The sequence below is a fragment of the Chiloscyllium plagiosum genome, unplaced genomic scaffold (genome assembly GCF_037043375.1).
Source record: "Chiloscyllium plagiosum isolate Xiang-an unplaced genomic scaffold, Cpla_swu_hap1 HiC_scaffold_12, whole genome shotgun sequence".
Classification (NCBI taxonomy): Eukaryota; Metazoa; Chordata; class Chondrichthyes; order Orectolobiformes; family Hemiscylliidae; genus Chiloscyllium; species Chiloscyllium plagiosum.
In genome coordinates, this window is record NW_028270150.1 from 85,123,313 (window position 1) to 85,145,767 (window position 22,455).

The window sequence follows — 22,455 nt, forward strand, 5'->3', positions numbered from 1 at the left end:
TGGATGCTGCCTGACCTGCTGCGCTTTTCCAGCAACACATTTTCAGCTCTGATCTCCAACATCTGCAGTACTCACTTTCTCCTATTCTTCAAGAAGGCAATGAAATATGAGAGTATTAATGGGTTGTGCATGAAACATTGTCTCCCTTAAGATATTCCTGACAAATTTCACAGATAACACAGATGGTGAATAATTAGGTATTTAGAAAGTTGGGTCTTCTTATAACATGTATATATGGAATTCTGGACATGAAAGAAAGATGCAGGCTTGCACATTAGTCACCAAGATCCCTGTTGGTTCTGTGGCCATCTTGCATCCAGTACAGTCAGTCCTTCTATAATGCGATGGTTGCGTTCTTGTGCAAGCCCATGTTCTAGAATAATCGCACTTTAGAAACAGCGCTTAAAGTGTTGGTGATGTAATCGTGTTACAGCCAACACATGTTTTAAAAGTTCGTGCTTTAGAAACAGGATCCCCAATTCAGCAATCGCATTACTGTGAATGTGTTAACGAAACATGTGTTATAACAGAACGACCTGTAATCCAGAATGGCTAGACTGCTGGCCTTCAGCTTGCCAAATTGAAGCAGTCCAATATTAAATTGGTATTAATATTCTTTGCAGCAATTTTTCTTTTAAATTCCTTTCACAGAATTATATTTTATAAACTAGTCATTTCTCCTTCACCAGTGCGGAGTACAATCACGTGACCCCGAGCTCTGCAAGGATCCATATTGTATCGTTAGTCTTCACTAAGTCAACCCAAATAGTGAAATAGACCAGTCAGTATCACCTTTGGCTTCACTTCTCCAAGTACAGAAGTCCAGCATTAGATACAGCATTCAGCTTCCAAATACTGTCCATGCATGCACTGCACATAGATGCATGCAGCAGAGCCATAGATAAGGTGACAAGCAAAGGTCTTTTGGCTAAGGTAGGCAAGATTAAAACTAGAGGGGATAGACAAATGCAGGCAATTGGGACTAGTTTAGTTTGGGAAACCTGGTTGGCATGGACAAGTTGGACTGAAGTGTCTGTTTCCGTGTTCTATGACTCTATAATATCAATAATTAATTGGTCACTAGCAAATTTAATTTTTGAATATTTTTTGAAGACTTCCGACTGCTTCTCATTTTTGCTTTCTTTAATTTTTGAGACCAAGATATAAGGCAATTAGAATAGAATTTACAGCATAGAAAAAATCCACCACTCTTCAGCTTAATCCTCTGAACATATCCCGTCTTTGTTTTCCCCATCAAATACTTATATATGGCTTCCCATTAAATGCATCTAAGCTACTTGCTACATTGATGGTAAAAGGTTTCACATTCTAACAGGTTTCCGGGTAAAAATAAATTGCTCCTGACTTTTCCTTCAACTTGGAATTCTTTTAATAAAGGATTGAACAGTGCAGATTCACTGAAGCAGCCCCAACACTTTATTCCTTGAACAATCTGCTGCTGCTTAAATTCCTCGCCACATCATTTCTTGCCACAGGTACTCCTGTTGCAAAGAGCGCCAGGGTGAGCACTTGCTTGTGGGTGGAGGAACAGCAAACCCGAACCTATAGCTCCTTAGGCTACCTACATTCCCTGCTATCATGAAGCACACTGCCACTACATTGCATTCTGCTTCACTGCCCGGGGCCTGACAAAACCGGTGCAGGGCAGAGAAATGGGTGTGTGTGTGTGTGTGTAAAACTCACCTTAATTTTATCAACGATACATCGACGGTTTATCCCCTACATCTTGATTTTAGACTGGCATCTTGAAATGCATCTCAAAAATCCAGCTGAATTGAATTAGTGTCATAGAGTCATAGAGCTGTACAGCACGGAAACAGACCCTTAGGTCCAACCTGTCCATGCCGACCAGATATTCCAACCCAATCTAGTCCCACCTGCCAGCACCCGGCCCATATCCCTCCAAATCCTTCCTATTCACATACACATCCAAATGCCTCTTAAATATTGCAATTGTACCAGCCTCCTCCACTTCCTCTGGCAGCTCATTCCATACACATACCAGTCTCTGTGTAAAAAAAGTTGCCCCTTATTTCTCTTTTATATCTTTCCCCTCACATTAAACCTATGCCCTCTACTTCTGGACTCCCCCACCCCAGAGAAAAGACTTTGCCTATTTACCCTATCCATGCCCCTCATAATTTTGCAAACCTCTGTAAAGTCACCCCTCAGCCTCCGATGCTCCAGGGAAAACAGCCCCAGCCTGTTCAGCCTCTCCTTATAGCTCAAATCCTCCAACCCTGGCAACATCCTTGTAAATCTTTTCTGAATCCTTTCAAGTTTCACAACATCTTTCCTGTTGTAATCTGAGGTAACCCTCTTCGCTGTCCACTACACCACCAATTTTGGTGTCATCTGCAAACTTACTAACTGTACCTCTTATGCTCGCATCCAAATCATTTATGTAAATGACAAAAAGTAGAGGACCCAGCACCGATCCTTGTGGCACTCCAATGATCACAGGCCTCCAGTCTGAAAAACAACCCTCCACCACCACCCTCTGTCTTCTACCTTTGAGCCAGTTCTGTATCCAAATGGCTAGTTCTCCCTGTATTCCATGAGACCTAACCTTGCTAACCAGTCTCCCATGGGGAACCTTGTCAAACGCCTTACTGAAGTCCATATAGATCATATCTAACGCTTTGCCCTCATCAATCCTCTTTGTTACTTCTTCAAAAAACTTAATCAAGTTTGTGAGACATGTTTTCCCACACACAAAGCCAGGTTGACTATCCCTGATCAGTCCTTGCCTTTCCAAATACATGTACATCCTGTCCCTCAGGATTCCCTCCAACAACTTGCCCACCACCGACATCAGGCTCACTTGTCTATAGTTCCCTGGCTTGTCCTTACCACCCTTCTTAAACAGTGGCACCACTTTAGCCTTGAATGAACTTTACTGTCATGTACTCAAATGAGTACAGTGAACAGTTTGTAAGGGCCACATGCAGGGCTATCTTCGGTACAAAGGTACCTTGGTACGATCCTTAGTTACAGGATAGAGAAATGAAGATACAAGTTACATTATAGCTGTACACAGTTTGCCTATAGGTCAGGAAAAACAAGGAACAATGTTAAAAAGACAAACATCACAATCTCTCTCCAGCACAAGGGACTTCCTCATGGTCTGACCACTAGCTGCCTCCACACTCTGCACAGGGCCTCGGCTCACTGGTCTCAGCTGCAGCTGTTGGTCACTAGCGTCCTTGGTTCAGGGTGCCAACCCCAACGTCTGGGCTGGGTATCCGAGGCCGAGAGAAGGGAGGAAAGAGAGAGAGGAGAAAAGGAGAGAGAAGAGAATGGGCAGAGCAGAGGAACTCCTGCAGGAGGGTCCTTCTCCGCTGCAATCTTAATGGAAAGGCATCTTTGGATTGCAAGAAGCTCAAAACCAGGCTACCATGCGTCAAGACTTGAATCGAACATGTATGTGGAAATATGGAGATCTTAGGGATTATTATTCCCATAGAGTTCACAAGGGAAGGGAGTGAATGGTCTTTCCGTGTGAGCACAGATTTCACCCTGTTCATCACTCATTCAGGAATTTGCCATCAGCAGGAGATGGGGCATCAAGGGATGGGAGAATAAATGACGTAGAGATAGATTATGAACAATGATGTGTCTGAATGACAGAATAGGGTCAATGGGCCAAAATGGCCTACCTTTTGCTCCTATTTCCAAAGTCGTATCTTGTCTCCTTCAATTGAGTACCACAACATTGCAGTAATTTGGAAAATAATCTGGATGCAAAGTATTTGTACTGAATAATACGTGTCCAATGTAAGGGTGCGAGAGAGGGAAAAAGCAGCTTTAAATCGCACTTTGAGGATTTACTGATGTCAAATGAAAGGACCCAGGAAGTATGGGTACCACAAAACTCTTATAGTTAAAAAGGAAGCATTTCTAATCAAAGATTTAATCAGATGTCTACTTCATTACTATTGTCAAGAAAATAAAGGGTTAAGAAGTACACTCCTTTGGCCTACCATATTCCAACCTAACTTGATAAAATTATTTTAAATATCTGGCTAGTTTGTCTTGGATTGAGTCCAAGAAGACGTACCTAAACTGTTCAACTCAATTACAAAAATCCTTTCTGGATTTGTTCCATAGTGCGTTTGCTTGGTAGCTGTTTAACAATAAATTAACTGTTGTTCCAATTAGCTCACTCTCGGCCCTTTGTTGAATGTCTTTACCATGAGATCGCTTTCAGAATTTCTAAAGGGGAAGTCAGCATCAGTGCCGGTCCTTTCTGTAAGTGCTCCATGCAAGAATGTTATTATCATAGTTTAACAGTCACAATGATCTGGGATGGAATTCGCCAGACCAGAGCAGTGCTTTCCTTATGAGGATCTTCTGACAGTATACATGCAATAGTATATGGCTGGAGCACAGTATCTCAGCTCCACTTTGACACAGTACTGGAGGGCGACTACATTGTTGGGAGTACACACCATTTGAAAGAGATGTTAAGTTGACCTCTTAGGCAGAAGTGACTGATTTCATGGCACCATTTTGCAGAAGAGCGGTAATATTCTCCCTGATGTTCTCACCAATATTTATTATAATATTTGCTGTCTGAGCACTAATTTTAAGCAGGCAACCCATCCAGCTGCAAAACTGCGCTGTCTGTTATCTAATATTCTGGGAGCATGATATTTGTGTGTTATTCTCCGTGCTGTCCTGGTAACTCACTGTGTGCCAATCTGCTCATTAAAAACTGACAGGCATGTCTCTCGGCGAATCACAGCTCTTGACACTGGCATCCCCGGGTCACCAGAAGCTGCCAGGCAATCGAGGCTGGCTGCTTCTGGGTCCTAAAGGAGGCCCGCATTTCAGGGGATGTGGATGGTAGATTAAAATCTCTTTTGTCACAGGCATGGGGCAATCCCAACGAGAGGAATGATGGAGGAGAGCAGAGCCAAGGACAACGAGGTTTGCTTTCAGAGGCCATTTCTTGCCTCACATCCATGTCTCCAGCTACTCAGATACTTTCTTGCCACTGAGGAAGGCAGCTAATTGGGGAAGTAGGCGGTTAAGTCGCCACTAATTGACCACGTAAGGGCTTTAATTGCTGGAAGGCCAAGGAAAACCCTAATAAGCCTCCCAACCTTAATTGATGAGGTGGTGAGAAGGATAAATAATTGGGCAAGTTGACACTGAAGAGATACTAGTCCCTTCTCACCACCTTCAAAGAGAGCAGAATTTCACCCCTGGTCTTGTTTTACTTCTAAAGCATATTTATATAGTGTGCTGAGGTAAAGGAAACAATATTTTACTACCACAACATTTTATTGTGGCTTCATCTTGCCATGTGGCTGCGAGGGGCTCAAAGTCACATGATATCACAGCACTTCCTGTGATGGTGAGACTTCCTGTCTCATTCGCATATCACACAATCAGTCTTGGACTCCAGTTAAAATTGGAAATGGCTGCGACCTAGGTGGCAATCCACGAGGTTTCCATTGGGATGGGTGGTGTTAAAATTAACCCCTTCCTCCCTCAATGGAAACTCCGTGGGAAGCAGTCACATCAGCAGATGATAGCAAGTGAGGGTTAGCAGTGAATCAGACAGGGCAGCCTACAAATTCCAAGAACAGGCTGTGCAAAAAAAAAATGTAAGTGGGCAGGATAATGGCAGCTGGAATTTACTTCAGTCCCACACATTAGAATGAAAAATAGACAAGACACATACTTCAGAAATAGTTCAAATAGTTAAGGGTGAAGTTGAAAGGGATTTAGGCATCCTCGTGGTTTCAACACGTGTTAAACACATCCCGCCAATGGGGAGTCACAATCATTAAAACCATTCAGATTTTTATATACATAGTTCGACAGAGTAGGAGTTAATCATCAGAGTTCAAGGTAGACCACAGCCTGAATATGGGATGAATTTTAATATGGAGGAACACATAGATTTAGGTGTGGACAGGGTTCTAAATCAAAAAAATTGGCAAGGCATCAGGAAGTCAGCTCCAACCCATTGACTTCCTCTTTCAACCGGAATGCATGAGGAGCGACACACACAATCCCCTTGTGAGGCTTTGGATGGCAATTAGCATATGTCACTCACTTGGTGAGAGTGATATTTATGCAGACATTTAAGTTTAATGTCAATAATATAGGTTCCTGACACGTGCCAGTGAAAACATTGTAGGGGGAAGAGACATACTCAGTGACAAATGGTAAAAATATGCAATAGCCATGGCAGTGAATGTTTCTCAATGGGTCTGAAGTGACTCTCTGGGCAGTTAGTGGCAGGCTGGGGAAGATGGAGGACAGGGCTAGGATTACAGATGGGTGATAGAGGTAACCACCTAGAGCATTGTGGGCAAGACTAGGTGAGTGAGTGTAATTGAAGGTAGTTGCTGTACTCTCACTGCATGACTGTTGCTTGCTCTGCTCCTGTCAAGCTGTTTCCCTGCTCCACATTATATATGGTCATTCCCATTGAGAGCTAATCTCCCCCACTTAAAGCTGGTAAAAATACCTACAGTACGGGAGATATTGAACAATTCAAAGTGCCTGGCTGAATCATAGAATCACCAGAGTGTGGAAGCAGGCCATTTGGCCCATCAGGTCCACATCAGCCCTCCAAGGCGCATCCCACCCAGACCTGACCCCCATCCCTGTAACTCTGCCTTTGCCATGGCCAATCCATCTAATCTGCACGTCTTTGGACCGCGCAGACACGACGAAGAATATGCAACCTCCACACAGACAGACAGTCACCTGAGGCTGGAATCGAACCCGGATCGCTGGCGCTGCGAGGCAGCAGTGCTAGCCACTGTGCCACCCACTGTGAACTTTGCAGAGTCTATCTTTCTTTAATTTTGCATGGAATGTAGACATTGCTGGCAAAGGGTGGTGTTTGTTACCTGTACCTGATTGCCCTTGAACTGAATGGCTTGCTAGGACACATTAGATAGCAGTTAGGAGCCAACCACACCGCTGTGGATCTTAGTCCCATGTCGAGTCAGACCAGGGAAGGTGTAGATTTCCATCTCTAAAGGGCGTCGGTGAAGCCAGATGAGGGGATTTACACCAATTGATAGTTTCACGGCGACTGTCACTGAAACTAGCTTTTTTTCCAGATTTATTAACTGAATTGAAACTTGATCAGCCACTGCGATGAGATTTGAACCCATGCCTCCAAAGAAAGGTTATGGTCCTCCAAATGAAGAGTGCCATGACATCACCATTGCCATCAGTGCATTCAGTCCAGGAGTTGGGAGGTCATGTTCTGACTGTACAGGACATTGGTTAAGTCACTTTTGGAATACTGCCTTCAATTCTGGTCTCCCTCCTATAGGAAGGATGTTGTGAAACTTCAAAGGGTTCAGAAAGGATTTACAAGGATGTTGCCAGGGTTGGAGGATTTGAGCTATAGGGAGAGACTGAACAGGCTGGGGCTGTTTTTCCCTGGAGCATTGGAGGCTATAGGGTGACCTAATAAAAGTTTATAAAATCATGAGGGGCATGGCTAGGATAAGTAGACAAAGTCTTTTCCCCAGCGTAGGGGAGTCTAACACTAGAGGGCATAGGATTAGGGTGAGAGGGGAAAGATTTAAAAGGGACCGAAGAGGTAACTTTTCACGCAGAGGGTGGTGCGTGTATGGAATGAGCTGTTAGGGGAAGTGGTGGAAGCTGGTACAATTGCAGCATATAAAAGGCATCTGGATGGGTATATGAATAGGAAGGGTTTAGCGGCCAAATACTGGCAAATGGTACTAGATTAATTTAGGGTATCTGGTCAGTATGGACGTGTTGGACCGAAGGATCTGTTTCTGTGCTGTACAGCTCTCCAACTCTATCGTTCTCTCCCTGCCACTTGCCTGTGACAGTGAGGCCATAGAGGCAGAACTAACAGAAAACAGCTTTTATCAATGCCCCTGGTTCAATACCATAGCAGGTACACTGAGATGGTTCAATGGCACCCAAAGTGGCAAAACAAATCTTGCAATATATCAGGAATCTGAACTTTCGGGAAGAATGTAACAATGTTGAGACTCAAGTGACACTCAATCTAAAGGTCTGGTCAGCATCTGGAACCAAGAAAGAACTTGGTGGTACAATCATTAACAGTGAAAGGGGCTCGGCTTCCTCCCCAAAATTCATCCAATTCTGCACCCCCGACCCAGCTCCACATTCCACCCGATTACCTCAGATATATCCAGCCATTGTATCCCGACCGGAAGGAAGGTAGTTGAAAGCATGTTTCCCCTGTGGAAATTTGAATTGGGATACAGAGGCAGCAGAGAGTTGGTGAGATCCAGGCTTTGCCCTCTCCACCACGAACCGGGAATGATCTGCCACTTCCCTCCTCTTTGCCTGCCAGCTGTTTGGGTTCTTGGTTTTCAGACAGACACTCACAGATTGTTATTATTATATCTGGAAATCTTGTTATTCAATAACCACGGGTTCAAGGAAATGTTACCAGGCTGCAAATTCACGCTTTAACAGTCATTTGGATTCGGGCCAACACAAATTAGCACTTGTGAGCTTTACAGAGTCAGAAATTGCGCTCAGTGAGAAATCAGATTGCAAAAGACACCAGGTGCCATTTATTATCCAGCAATTGTATAAATGTTATAAAAGGTAGTCTATTAATCACATAGTCTATGATGTGGTTCCAATTTTCTTAAAAGCTTTATGTATTGCTTCTTTTAATGGCTGACAAAAATATCCAATATATAATTTCTTTCTTCAATGTTTCTAAAATATACCTACACAGAAACAGTCAGATTGTACAGTGCTTAAAGGGCCATTTGAGGGTACAAAAGATTTTCCCTTGTTTAAACAATTCTACAAGAATAGACTCCTGGTAGACTGAACAGGATTAATCTTAAAAATCACAGAACACCAGGATAAAGTCCAACAGGTTTATTTGGAAGGACTAGCTTTCGAAGCGCTGCTCCTTTGTCGGGTAACTAGTGATGAAGGAGCGGCACTCCGAAAGCTAGTACTTCCAACTAAACCTGTTGGACTTTATCCTGGTGTTCTGTGATTTTTAACTTTGTCCACTCCAGTCCAACACCAGCATCTCCAAATCAGGATTAATCTTGCCCTCATTGCTTCCAAATAAATGAGCAACACAGAGTAGAATAATGGGCAGACATTGGTGACGTTGGACCTCTCCCACTATCTAATATGGATTGAAAACCGAAAACAATAGGCTAGTACTTCATCGTTGTCATAGAATGTGAGGAAAATGTCACTGAAATGGTAACATTGTTGTTTTTGATCTTGATGTCTGATGTCCATTTCACCCATTTGAGGCGAGCATTACCATACTCTGCCTTTCAGTGCAAATGTCTTCACTTTTCCAACAACTTTCAGATGTGATTGAATTTTTTTTTCCAGTGTTGCGGACTTTCATTTGTTTTATTCTGGGCAACTGTGTGAACTTCAGAGCTTTATGCAGGACGTTTATTTCTGCTGTACCCCTACCTTTTGACACATGTCCTTACAAGAAGCACTTTACTACCTCGAGTAAAGAGAAGGAAGTACAAAGGAACGGAAGGTAAACCAGATTACAACATAGCAGACAGCATTATTAATCTTTTAGCGCAGACAGAGGCAACAACAGGAGGTAAAACTAAATTAAGCAGCAAATTTCTTTTATGATCTGGAATGCACTGCATGAACAGATGCTTTCTGTCGGGAAGCAGATACAAATGGGAGATGGATAAATAATTGTGAGGATTATGTGGCCAGAGCAAGGAATGGATCTAATTGTATCCATTCTGCCAATGAGCTAGTCCAGGCTTAATGGCCCGAATGGTTTTCTTGCATATTGAATTATTTTACCTTTCTATGAAGCAGACTTAAGAGAGCTGGATCACTTGGACTTGGGGATTGCCTATAGCTCTTGGGTCTTCGGAATCCTTCAAAATTTAATTGCATGTTTTTGCTGTCTGATTATATATATTCTTCTCTTAATTGAGGAGATGAATGTGTTTTGATCGGCTTTATTAATCAGTTAAAAGGATTCTTTGCCACTGCAGCACGAAATCACCATCAATTACACAGGCAGGCTTCCTGTGCAACAAAGCAACTCGTTAGGTCTTGAATGAGGCAACAACTGGTTGGCAGGTAGCAATTTGCCAAACCCTTGGGGGCATTCCCTCAGCCGTGTTGCACCCATTTTACAAGCTTCGAATTGACACCAGGACAACCACGGAGCAGATCAGCTCTGTGCAGGCATTTGGGCGGATGCCAAATCTGTCAGGCCCGGTGAGGTTAACTGGTATGAGTGCACACATTTCCGACCTGGATTCTGAAACACGGTTGGAATGTCCCTGGATATGGAATGGATTAGCCAGTGGTCCTTAAATGGTTTGGAAATGTTTGTGGAACAGTACAAAAGTTTGGAAAGATTCGCAGGCTGATGAACTGTTTGACAGTCTGTGAACACTTATTCCCTTATCGTAACTATCGTCGTACAAGCCAATATCTCTTCTGCACAGCAGCAGGCTTTTATGGGTTTCCAAGGCTCATGCAATGAGTTGAAACCACCAACATCCACAGTTGGAACTATCCACTAGTTGTCAACTTAGAATTCAGAGCCAGAGCTGCAGTCTGCATCCAGTGGAATCAATCCTGTCCCTTCTATCTCAGAGGTGGGAATGATACCATTGAGCCAAAGGCTGAAAACCTGGGGCTTACTTTTCTGTAATTTATGCATCTACAGTTTTATACATTTACACCAAGCATTGCCTTATTATCTCATTGCTTTACAGAGGTATTTACAGAACATCAGACTTGATGATTCACATTAGATTTCCCAAGTGTTTTTATTTGCTGTGACTTAATGGTAGCACTCTTGCTCCTGAGTCAATGGGTTCAATTCCCACACTGGAGACTTGAGTGCTTAGTCAAAGCTGAATGCCAAATGTAGTGTAGAGGGAGTGCGACACTGTCATTGCATAGTTGCCATCAGTGAATCTAAGACCTAACTGCCCCCTTATCCAAATGAATTCTTCATGTTGTCCCTCAACCAACACCTGAAACAGATAAGCTGATAATTTATGACAGGAGTTCCTCCACGTAACATGGCCACTATATCCTGCTTTACACTCCGAAAGAACTCAGTTGATTGGAATGCTCCATTGGATACCCTGAGATAGCGAAAGGCCATATGTGAATAAAAGTTTTTAATTACTCATATGCAGTGAGTATGCATCAGAGAGACACAGAGCAAGAGCCTGAGACGTCCCCTTCACTAAGTTCAAGGGTTGGAAACCCCAGTGTTCAAATGGAGCCTCAACCGTTCAAGTTACCTTAGAGTTTACAAAGAGTTAGTTACGTTACCCTAATATAAAACACTGAAAGGGTCTAGTCTGTCAATGGGATTGTTTATTTCAAACCAGAAATTAAACTGACTAAAAAATAAACTGGAAGTCTTTCATTTAGTATCAGTATCAGGCAAGAATGAGGAGACTATCATGGTCTTATATTGTCTGCTTCTTGGTAACCTAGTTTTGATTCACTTTTGAGTAAACTGTGAAAGAGATAAGTTCTTCACAAGTTAAGGGAACTAAGGCTTTGACTTAACGTGTAGGTTTGTGTCAAAAAGTAGAATGGCCAATCTGTTCATTGTTTTGGACTGGGGCTTGTTTTACGTGATGTTTGGGGATGTGGGCATTGCTGGTAAGGCCATTATTTGTCTCTGATTCCTAAATGCCCTGACAATGATGGCAGTGAGCTGCCTTCCTCACACACTGCTGTCTCTCTGATGCAGACAGAGCACTGGATGGTTGTAGAGCGTGTTCCAGAATGTTAATTCAGTGGCGATGAAGGAAACAACATCCTTCCACATCAGGGCAGTATATGGCGTGGAGGTGAAATTGCAGGTGGCGGCATTGCCATGCCTCTGCTGCTCCTGCCCTTCTAGATGGTGGAGGTCACAGGTTTGAAAAGTGCTGTCAAAGGAATCTTGGTGAATTGCTGCTATGCATCGTGCACATGATATACACTGCTACCACTGGCAGTCAGTAGTGGAGGGTGTGAGTACTCAAGGAGGTGTATGAGATGCTAATGAGTGGCTGCTTTGTCCTAAGTGACTTTGAGTTTCTTGAGTGTTTTGGAGCTGCACCCACCCAGACAAGTGGGGAATGTTCCAACATACTTCTGATGGAATATTTCCCACTTGTGCCTGTGGATAGTGGACAGGCTTTCAGGAGTCAGGAGGTGAGTTACTCACTGCAGGATCCTGAGCCTCTGGATTGTTCTTATAGCCACAGTATTTTTATGGCTGGTCCAGTTCAGTCAATGGTAACTCCTAGAGTGTTGCTACTGGGGCATTTAGTGATGGTAATGCCACTGAGTGTCAAAGGGTGATAGTTAGATACTTTCTTGTTGGAGATGGCCATTGTCTGGCATTGGTGTGGGCCAAATGTTGTCCAGCCTAAGCCATTATCCAGATCTGGTTGCAATTGAACATGGACTGCTTCAGTATCTGAGGAGTCGCTAATGGTGCTGAACATCGTGCAATCATCAGGGAACATCCCCACTCTGACCTTATGATGGAGGGAAAACCATTCATGAAGCAGCTAAGGTGATTGGGCCTAGGACACTAGTGTGAGAAACCCCTGCAGAGATGTCCGGGAGCTGAGGTGACCGATCTCCAACTACCACAACCACCTTCCTGTGTGTCAGGTATGACTGCATCCAGTGGAGATTATGCCCCCTCCCCCCTTCCGATACCCATTGTTTCCAGTTTTGCTTGGCTTCCTAATGCCACACTCGATCAATTGTGGTCTTGATGTCAAGGGCAGTCACTCTCACCTCACCAGACCATTTCAGGTTATAATCTTGAAATATTATGAATCCATGATGTAGGTAATAAGTGATGTCCAAGCTACCATTGTCTGGTATAGAAATTGAATCTTGCCACCAGGTCTTCTCCACCTTTGAGGAACACTTCCAAGTAGTGGCATTGGCTGTTCTCCACACATTGAATAATTCATTATTCATACCACTGATAACATTGGAGTCCCTTCTTACCTCTTTCCAGGTTTTGATCGTGGCCTGCCTATTCTTTCTGAATCTTCTAAAGGGCTTAAAATTAAACAAATATAAAGAGATGAATAAAAATATAATTTTAAAACAGAATTCTTGGTGTTTACTATTCATGCATTCACAAATCACGTAAAACCAGTACAGATCACTATTTTGTTTAATAAAGCTACCATTGTTTGAAACATACTCTGTATGGTTGCAAATCGTTCTAGATAATTAAAAACTGGTGTGTTCCCCCAGCTAATGGAAGCTCAGATAATTAAATCCTGTTTTCAATATCAAATGTGGAAATGTAAGAAGGTAGAATGTGAAGTGAAAATTACATCAAATTTATGGACACATTCACATTGCAAATGGCTTTCCAATTTCTCTGAGGCTGCCCCTCATTGTCAAGGATGACTGGCTTCTATACTATGACGGGGTTTGTGAGGGTGTGAAGGTGTCTTGAAGGTTTTTCTCTGGCGTGATAAAGTGCGGAGTATAGCGCTGGTTTTGGCAGTCTTGAGTCAGGCATCCGGATGACATAGGTAAAAACAATGACTGCAGATGCTGGAAACCAGATTCTGGATTAGTGGTGCTGGAAGAGCACAGCAGTTCAGGCAGCATCCAAGGAGCTTCGAAATCGACGTTTTGGGCAAAAGCCCCTCATCAGGAATAAAGCTGATGAAAGTCTTTTGCCCGAAATGTCGATTTTGAAGCTCCTTGATGCTGCCTTGAACTGCTGTGCTCTTCCAGCACCACTAATCCAGAATCCAGATGACATAGCCCACTGAATGGAACTGCTCCAGATGGTCAACGTTTGATCCTGGGAATGTTGGCTCAAGCAACAACACTGGCGACGGGATGCCATTCAATCTGGAGGACTTTGTGAAAGCAGAGAGTTGGCGGTACCTCTCCACGATTTGAGCTACTTGTAGGTAGTGCATTTCTCTGAGCCACGTCGATGGTGAATAGTGTTCTGAAAACCATTGGCTCAATTCTGGGTTAGGTATTCAAATACTGTCTTCCTCGGGCGATTGAAGAATGCACTGGCACTTTAAAGCTGGTGTTGCACGTCGGTGTCGATGTCTGTCCTTGTTGACATTAGGATCCCAAGATATTGAAAGTCTCCAAGACCTCGTCATGAATTTTACTGATGGGTTGGTTGTGGGGTGGGGGTGAGGGTGGGGGCAGTTAAGTTGGTAGAGGATTTCTGCTGAATGAATACTTGGTGTACAGCCCAAGTGAAGACAGAGGCCAGTATCCCGTCACCAAGTCACCCTCTTTTTACACATGGAGAGACCTGGATTCTGACCCAGCTGGCTCAGAGCCAGCTCTCAGAGTGAACAGAATCTCTGACACTCCTGTTGATATCTCTCAGTCAGGGCACCCTGATTGAACCAGATTAACAGCCCATATCAGGGAACTCATATTCTATGAGGTTCACTGGCTGACCCCGATACAATCACTACAGTGGCGACTTGTGCAGACACAAGTATTGTCTCTGTACTATATTACTGACAGAGGATGAGCTAAGCTTGGATGTGGCCTGCAGGCAGCAGTGATTGAACAGGTTCCTATTTGTTCTGTGGATTAACTCCATTCCAGCAGAGTACTGGTTGGTGAGGGGGGGCTGAGGTGCAGCGTTGCAGCAAGGATGTTTAAGAAGCATGCTGTTGGGATACACAGCCTTCTTCCACCTCAGTCTGAAGGTGAATGGGGTTTGTAGTGGATCTGATCTATGTAGTCTTGTGAAGCAGGCGGAGGACAATGCCAAGTGTTTGGGGACAGCCTAAACAGAGTCAGATGCTCTTTAATCCCTCACAGTTAACAGTGCTGCAGGTCTTTGTGACGTCCAAGAAGGCCAGGGACAAGGGTTGCTGCTATCCGCTGCAGCAGTTGCCACAGAGTGAAGAACATGTCCATGTGCCCCCTAGAGGGCAGAATGCACATTGCGACTCTGGGAGTCAGTGATGTTTGGATTATAGAAACTGTATAGCGCAGAAAGAGGGCTCTGCTGTACAGTGGCCACATCCCTATCTGAGCCAAGGGACATGTGTTCAACTCTCACCCACTCCAGAGATGTGTCATTTGAAGTGCAGCTTCATATCTCCTTGAAAGTGGAGTTGCAGGAAATAGGATAATGAAGAAGGCATTTGGTATGGATTCCTTTATTGGTCAGAGCATTGAGTATAGGAGTTGGGAGGTAATATTGCGGCTGTATATGACATTGGTTAGGCCACTTTTGGAATACAGTATTCAATTCTAGTCTCCCTCCTACTGGAAGGATGTTGTGAAACTTGTAAGGATTTACAAGGATGTTGCCAGGGTTGGAGGGCTTGAACTATAGGGAGAGGATAAATAGACTAGGGCTATTTTCTCTGGAGCGTTGGAGGCTGAGGGGTGACCTTATAGAAGTTCATAAAATCATGAGGGGCATGGATAGGGTGAATAGTCAAGGTTAGGGGAGTCCAAAACTAGAGGGCGTAAGTTGAAGATAGGAGGGGAAAGATTTAAAAGGGACCTAAGGAGGAACATTTTCAAACAGAAAGTGGTGCGTGTATGGAATAAGCTGCCAGAGGAAGTGGTGGAGGCTGGTACAATTACAACATTTAAAAGGCATCTGGATTGATATATGAATAGGAAGGGTTTAGAGGGATATGGGCCAAATGCTGGCAAATGGGGCTAGATTAGGTTAGTCCCATTTGGTCGGGTTGGACAAGTTGGGTTGAAGGGTCTGTTTCTGTGTTGTACAGCTCTATGATTCTATGACTCAATGTCTGAACAGGTTGACTACAGAGGCGACTTGGCCCATTGTGCATCCAAGGACACAGTCTAACCCCACTTTCCAGAATTTTGGTCTGTACCCCTGCAGGGTGTCTGAAGCACCAACCCTGGAAGGCCACCATCACTCCCAACGATTCCCCTCTGTGTAAAGGCATTCTCTTCAACTCCTACTATTGTAGCTGGCTTATGTGTATACCCTGATGTTCGCCACTCACCCCGAAGTTGATGAAGAATGGCAAAGGTCCATATAAACTAAAACTGAAGAGAAACAAAGAACTTAAACAGAAAGAAACTCATTATCTAATGCTGAGACTTGGATGATGATACATGACCATCCTGATATAACAACCATGTGGCTCAGACTGGAACCGGTTTTATACTATTCATGGCAGTGTTCGAAAACAGACCCTGCCTTCCTTACACCTACAGTCTTATACCTTTCTCTCCAAACCACCTTAATTCCTGCTATTCTCCAGCTTTCTGTGTCCATTTGACCTTGAGTGATCTAGTACAACATGGGGAAAAAAAATCAGAGGATTATGCGTCTCACCATCATTCCAAGCTGCACAGCACACCCCCTCGCTGTCACCCTTTGCCTCTTTACACTGATTCTGTGTCTGTTGAATTCTCCTCCTGCTTCCCATGGTGCTATGCTTATATGACTGGGTCAGCCATTAAGGTATGGACTGGTTAATCTGAAGAGCATTAGATCCAATCCAACTTCAGCTGAGTCATAGAGTCATAAAGATGCACAGCGCGGAAAGAGACACGAGAGTCATAGAGTCATAGAGATGTACAGCACAGAAACAGACCCTTTGGTCCAACTCATCCATGCTGACCAACATCCTAACCTAATCTAGTCCCACTTGCCAGGAGTTAATCCATATCCCTGCAAACCCTTCCTATTCATATACCCATCCAATGCTGCAATTGTACCAGCCTCCACCACTTCTTCTGGCAACTCATTCCATACACACATCACCCTCTCCATGAAACAGGTGCCCTTACATCTCTTTTATATATTTCCCCTCTCACCCTAAACCTATGCCCTCTAGTTCTGAACTCACCCAACCCAGGGAAAGGCCTTTGGCTATTTATCCTATCTATGCCCCTCATGATTTTATAAACCTCTATAAGGTCACCCCTCAGCCTCCAATGCTCCAGGAAAAACAGCCCCAGCCTATTCAACCTCTCCCTGTAGATCAAATCATCCAACCCTGGCAACATCCTTGTAAATCTTTTCGGAACCCTTTCAGGCTCCACAACATCTTTCCGACAGGAAGGGGACCAGAATTGCACGCAATATTCCAACGGTGGTCTAACCAATGTCCTGTACAACTGCAACATGACCTCCCAACTCCTGTGCTCAATACTCTGACCAATAAAGGAAAGCATACCAAACACCTTCTTCACTATCCTATCTACCTGCGACTCCACTTTCAAGGAGCTATGAACCTGTACTCCAAGGTCTCTTTGTTCAGCAACACTCCCTAGGACCTTACCATTAAGTGTATAAGTCCTGCTAAGATTTGCTTTTCCAAAATGCAGCCCCTCACATTTATCTGAATTAAACTCCATCTGCAACTCCTCAGCCCATTGGCCCATCTGATCTAGATCCCATTGTAGTCTGAGGTAACCTTCTTTGCTGTCCACTACACCTCCAATTTTGGTGTCAGCTAACTATACCTTCTATGTTCACATCCAAATCAGTTATAAAAATGATTAAAAGCAGTGGACCCAGCACCGATCCTTGTGGCACTCCACTGGTCCCAGGCCTCCAGTCTGAAAAACAACCCTCCACCATAACCCTCTGTCTTCTACCTTTGAGCCAGTTCTGTATCCAAATGGCTAGTTCTCCCTGTATTCCATGAGATCTAACCTTGCTAACCAGTCTCCCATGGGGAACCTTGTCAAACACCTTACTGAAGTCGATATAGATCACGTCCACCGCTCTGCCCTCATCAATCCCCTTTGTTACTTCTTCAAAAAAACTCAATCAAGTTTGTGAGACATGATTTCCCACGCATAACGCCATGTTGACTATCCAAGGAACAGGATGCTGCCTGACCTGCTGCGCTTTTCCAGCAACACATTTTCAGCTCTGATCTCCAGCATCTGCAGCCCTCACTTTCTCCTTTCCAAGTACATGTAAATTCTTTCCTCAGGTCTCCCTCCAACAACTTGTCCACGTCAACCAGATATCCTAACCTAATCTAGTCCCATTTGCCAGCACTTGGCCCATATCAGTCTAAACCCTTCCTATTCATATACCCATACTGATGCCTTTTAAATGTTGTAATTGTACCAGCCTCCACCACTTCCACTGGCAGCTCATTCCATACATTCACTACCCTCTGTTTCAAAAGGTTCCCCCTTAGGTCCCTTTTAAATTTGTCCCCTCTCACCCTAAACCTATGCCCTCTAGTGCTGGGCTCCCCTACCCCAGGGAAAAGACGTTGTCTGTTTATCCTATCCATGCCCCTCATGATTTTATAAATCTTTATAAGGTCACCCCTCAGCCTCCGATGCTCCAGGGAAAACAGCCCTAGCCTATTCAACCTCTCCCTATAGCTCAAATCCTCCAACCCTGGCAACATCCTTGTAAGTCCTTTCTGAACCCTTTCAAGTTTCACAACACCTTCCCTGTAGCAGGGAGACCAGAATTGCACGCAACATTCCAACAGTGGCCCAACCAATGTTCTGTACAGCCACAACATGACCTCCCAACTCCTGTACTCAATTTTGAGGATTTCCTGTTACACCCTGGTGGCCCTGCCCACTGTCCTCGATGTGGCTGCGGGGTGGGGGATGAGATTGTCACACATCTCCTTCTGGAATGTGCCTTTGCAAAGAAGGTCTGGAGAGAGATGCAGTGGTTCTTGTCGATGCTCACCCCAAGCAGATCCGTGACACAGGACTGTGTGCTCTTTGGTCTGTTCCCCAGGATGCACACCGAAACAAACATCGACTGCGCCTGGAGGACCATCAACTCAGTGAAAGACGCTCTTTGGTCTGTCCGAAACTTGTTGGTCTTCCAGAGTAAGGAGTTGACCTGACTGAGTGTTGCACACTGGCACATTCCAAGCTCTAGGATTAGTGCTGAGGGACGGACTAAAGCTTGGGGCAGCTGCCGCCAAAGTGCAGTGGGGAAAGACCACCGTCTGAAGTCTTCCTGCTGAAGGTCAATGGGGTCCATTCAGTTATGAGACCCTCCTGATACCTCAAATGCCGGTAATTATAACCTTCGGTTTGTTTGGATAGAATCAAACTCCAATGTCTGTTTGTTTCCTTGAAATGCTACTGTACAGAACTGAACTGTGTTTGTGACAACTTACCTATATATATCCATTTTATGAATTGATTTGAAATTAAAGAGGAGGTTTCACTTCAGCTTTTAAATCCTGGAAATTAAAAGCTGCTGTCAGTAAAATAGAGCGTGAGTCATTTGAAATGTTGTTGGAAAGTAAACTGGATCACAAATGATCTTTAGGGAAGGAAGCTTGTGCCATATTAAGATTGGGCAAGCCGATTGGTTGAAGAAAGAATGGCGCTATCTTCTGAAGAGAGATGGGTGATAAATGCCATCCTTCTCACCGTCACCTACACGCTGAGAATGCTTCTTAAAAAACAAAGCTGAAAATGAAAAAATGCTCACAGAGAAAAGTACACACTTTAAAAACAGGATGTACGGAAACATTACAACATAGCATGTTTTTGGCACACTGGACACTTTTGTCAATCGGATGGGATTTGCTCGGATGGGTTGGCTGAGGATTTGAATTCCCACGCTGTCAGATTACTCTGTAACCTACTGGGAAGCAAAGCTGGGAGCTGTAATTAAAGGCAATTTGAGGACAGTTAACACAGTTTTGAAGTTCTTGAGTATAAGGTTTATTTCTGAGTAGTACAGGACACACCCATTATCCTGCGACGCTGTCAGTGTAAAATGTGCACAAACAATTTGCAATTCTGTCAACGCTGAGACAACATAGTCCTTAATACTGACTTGCATTTACTTGAGTGAGATTCTGAATCAGCAGCAGCATTCCTCTCCCTGAGTCAGAAACTGCTGGGTTCAATCACTGCTCCTGGCAGTTTCAGACAGTGCAAACCACAACCCTGACATTGAATTCTGAGTTTAGATGCTATGGGATTACGATGAGTGTGTGGTCACCCTTCACCCATCCTCCCCTCCCAGGGATGGCTACGGAATCCCATAAACCTCCCCACTCCCCATTGTGTAGGATTAATACCACACCCACCCCCACACCACCTGACAGAAAGGCAGTTACAACCTTAGAAGAAACATTCAAGTTGCAACCCATCGGGCTGTTAATCAGTCTGGAATCACTCCGATAATTCCAAGGCAAATCTGTGAAGATACAGTAACAACAGGGTGCATTCGAGTGCACAATATCCTTAATCGTCAATTAAATATGTTCTTTACTACTTGCATTGTCAAACTGCAGTGCAAAATGTGAATAGTCCGTCTTACCCAATTTAATTCGACTCTACTCAATTGTTTACTGAGGGATGATAAAATCCTGTATTACACTAACAGTCAGCAAAATCACAGATACTTAATGCAACCTTTTGGACTCCGTTCCTTAAATAGAGCACTATACCCAAAGATACTAAAATGTAGAGGGGTAATTGATTGACAAATGTGCCTGTGGGAGTGAATCGGACCAATAGCACATTTACAGCACAAACACCTATGTTTGTTTGTGTAAAACCTCTTTGAAAGTTCAAAAGCTATGTGTGTGTGTCTGAATAGACACTTTGTATTGAGAGACCGCTGCAAAAAAGAGATAATTAGCAGGTAAGGTATTTTCAAGAGACTTGTTTTGTGAATTGTCACAGACTGTCCCAATTTACCATACAGGAAAAGTTCAGAAGAAGAGACCAGACAGAACGAGAAAGTCTAGAAAGAACCAGAGGGCATAGGTTTCAAGTGAGAGGGGAGAGATACAAAAGGGACCAGAGAGGTAATTTTTCACAAAGGGTGGTGAGCTTCTGGAACGGGCTGCCTACAGTAGTGGTCAAAATGTGTATAATTTTGGCATTTAAGAAACATTTAGACAAATACAGGGATGGGATAGCTATGGAGGAATATGGACCAACTAGAGGCAAATAGGGCTAGTTTAATTGTGAAAACTGGGTGGCATAGACAAGTTGGGCTGAAAGGTCTGATTTCACACTGTAGACCTCTATGACTCTATGAGACGTACCAGACTTGAAGTGTTCACGCTGTCTCTCTTTCTACAGATACTGCCAGACCAGCTGAGTTTCTCCAGCACTTTCTCTTTGGCTTATTGGAAAACTGGAGCGTTGAGCTGAATAGATAGTGGAGTTGAGGTGAGTCCTGCAAGCAGCTGTTCACTTATACCTCAGGTAGGTCCCAGCAATGGATCATCTCTTTCATATAACATCAGTCTCAAAGGAGATGAATCATAGAATGGGACCAGGGTTTAATAATTTAACTAGATGGTGTCTTTTGTTCAGTTGTCTGAGAGTCATGTTGTTAAGAGACATTTTAGAAGTGTGGGAATATATTCCTGGATATGACGCCAAGGTGAAGCCTACTCATAAAGAGCACTGCACAGTCAAGAGTCAGTGTTAACATTGTCCCAAACAGACACACATGCATACTGTACAGCAACATACACAAATGATTTATTTCAAGTCATACCTGTTGCTGTTTGATTTAGTCAATGGGATTGTCCAGACAGATTCCATCTCACTAATTAATGAATGAGTAAAGCAGTCTGCGGTGAAGTGAGTCCAATCAGAAACTTGCAAGGGAAGAAAACAACTCCTATTCCACAGCAATTTGTGACGCAAAACACAATGTGTAAGAATATTGTAAAAGCATTTAACAAGAGAGGGATGATTTCCATTCACTTCAACTCTTCAAAATTCAGTACAAATTTCTACATGAAACCGTGCAATGGCTTAATATTTTCAAGCTCATTCAGAACTATTTGATTTATCACAACAAAGTTGAACATTTGTAGATCTTAACGAAACTTGGAAGCATTGTCAACTATGAGGAAAATTTTATATCAAAAAAGGATACTGTCACGTTTGTCGAGTGGGCAGATCATGGTTAATACTGAGATATGGGAAGTGATTCATTCACAGACATGGAGGATATGATTCTAAAGGGAGTGTAGGAGCAGAGCGTCTTGGATGGATATTTGCAGAAGTCATTGAAGATCGCAAGACAGGTTGAGAGAGCAGTAAATAAACATGCAGTATCCTGGGCTCTATCAGTCAGGGCATTGACTACGAAACTAAGAAGGTTATGTTAAAACACTGACATGGCCTCAACTGGAGTATGGTGTCCAATTCTGAGCAATGCACTTTGGGAAGGGTGTGAAGGCAAATGCAGAAAAGCGCCTTGGGAATGATTGCCGGAGCGAGGAATTTGATAGGGTTGCATTTTGGAATCAGCAAATATGGGAAACCGGATTACTTCAGATGGAATGTACACTGGCCAAATCGCATACCATTTCGTCATCCTACCAGTTCTTATAGTCTGAATCTTGAACCATTAATGCCGTTTACCTTTCTATAAAAATAAAGTCAGATTGTTTTTTTCAAAATGGCACGTTGTGACAGATTTCACCTTAAAGAGGCTCTCTC

General features: G+C 43.7%; 1 protein-coding gene across 2 annotated transcripts in view; it reads left to right on the forward strand.

Annotated features, from left to right (window-relative positions):
• LOC122554974 (claudin-24-like) overlaps positions 1–22,455 on the forward strand; it is an 84,620-nt gene that overhangs the window by 55,335 nt on the left and 6,830 nt on the right. The window contains exon 2 of one of the 2 annotated variants that reach the window (XM_043700451.2): positions 21,076–21,165. The exons of the other annotated variant lie outside the window; for it this stretch is intronic. The gene's annotated coding sequence lies outside the window, so the exon portion shown is untranslated. The remainder of the gene's footprint in view (positions 1–21,075; positions 21,166–22,455) is intronic. 2 annotated transcript variants of the gene reach the window in all.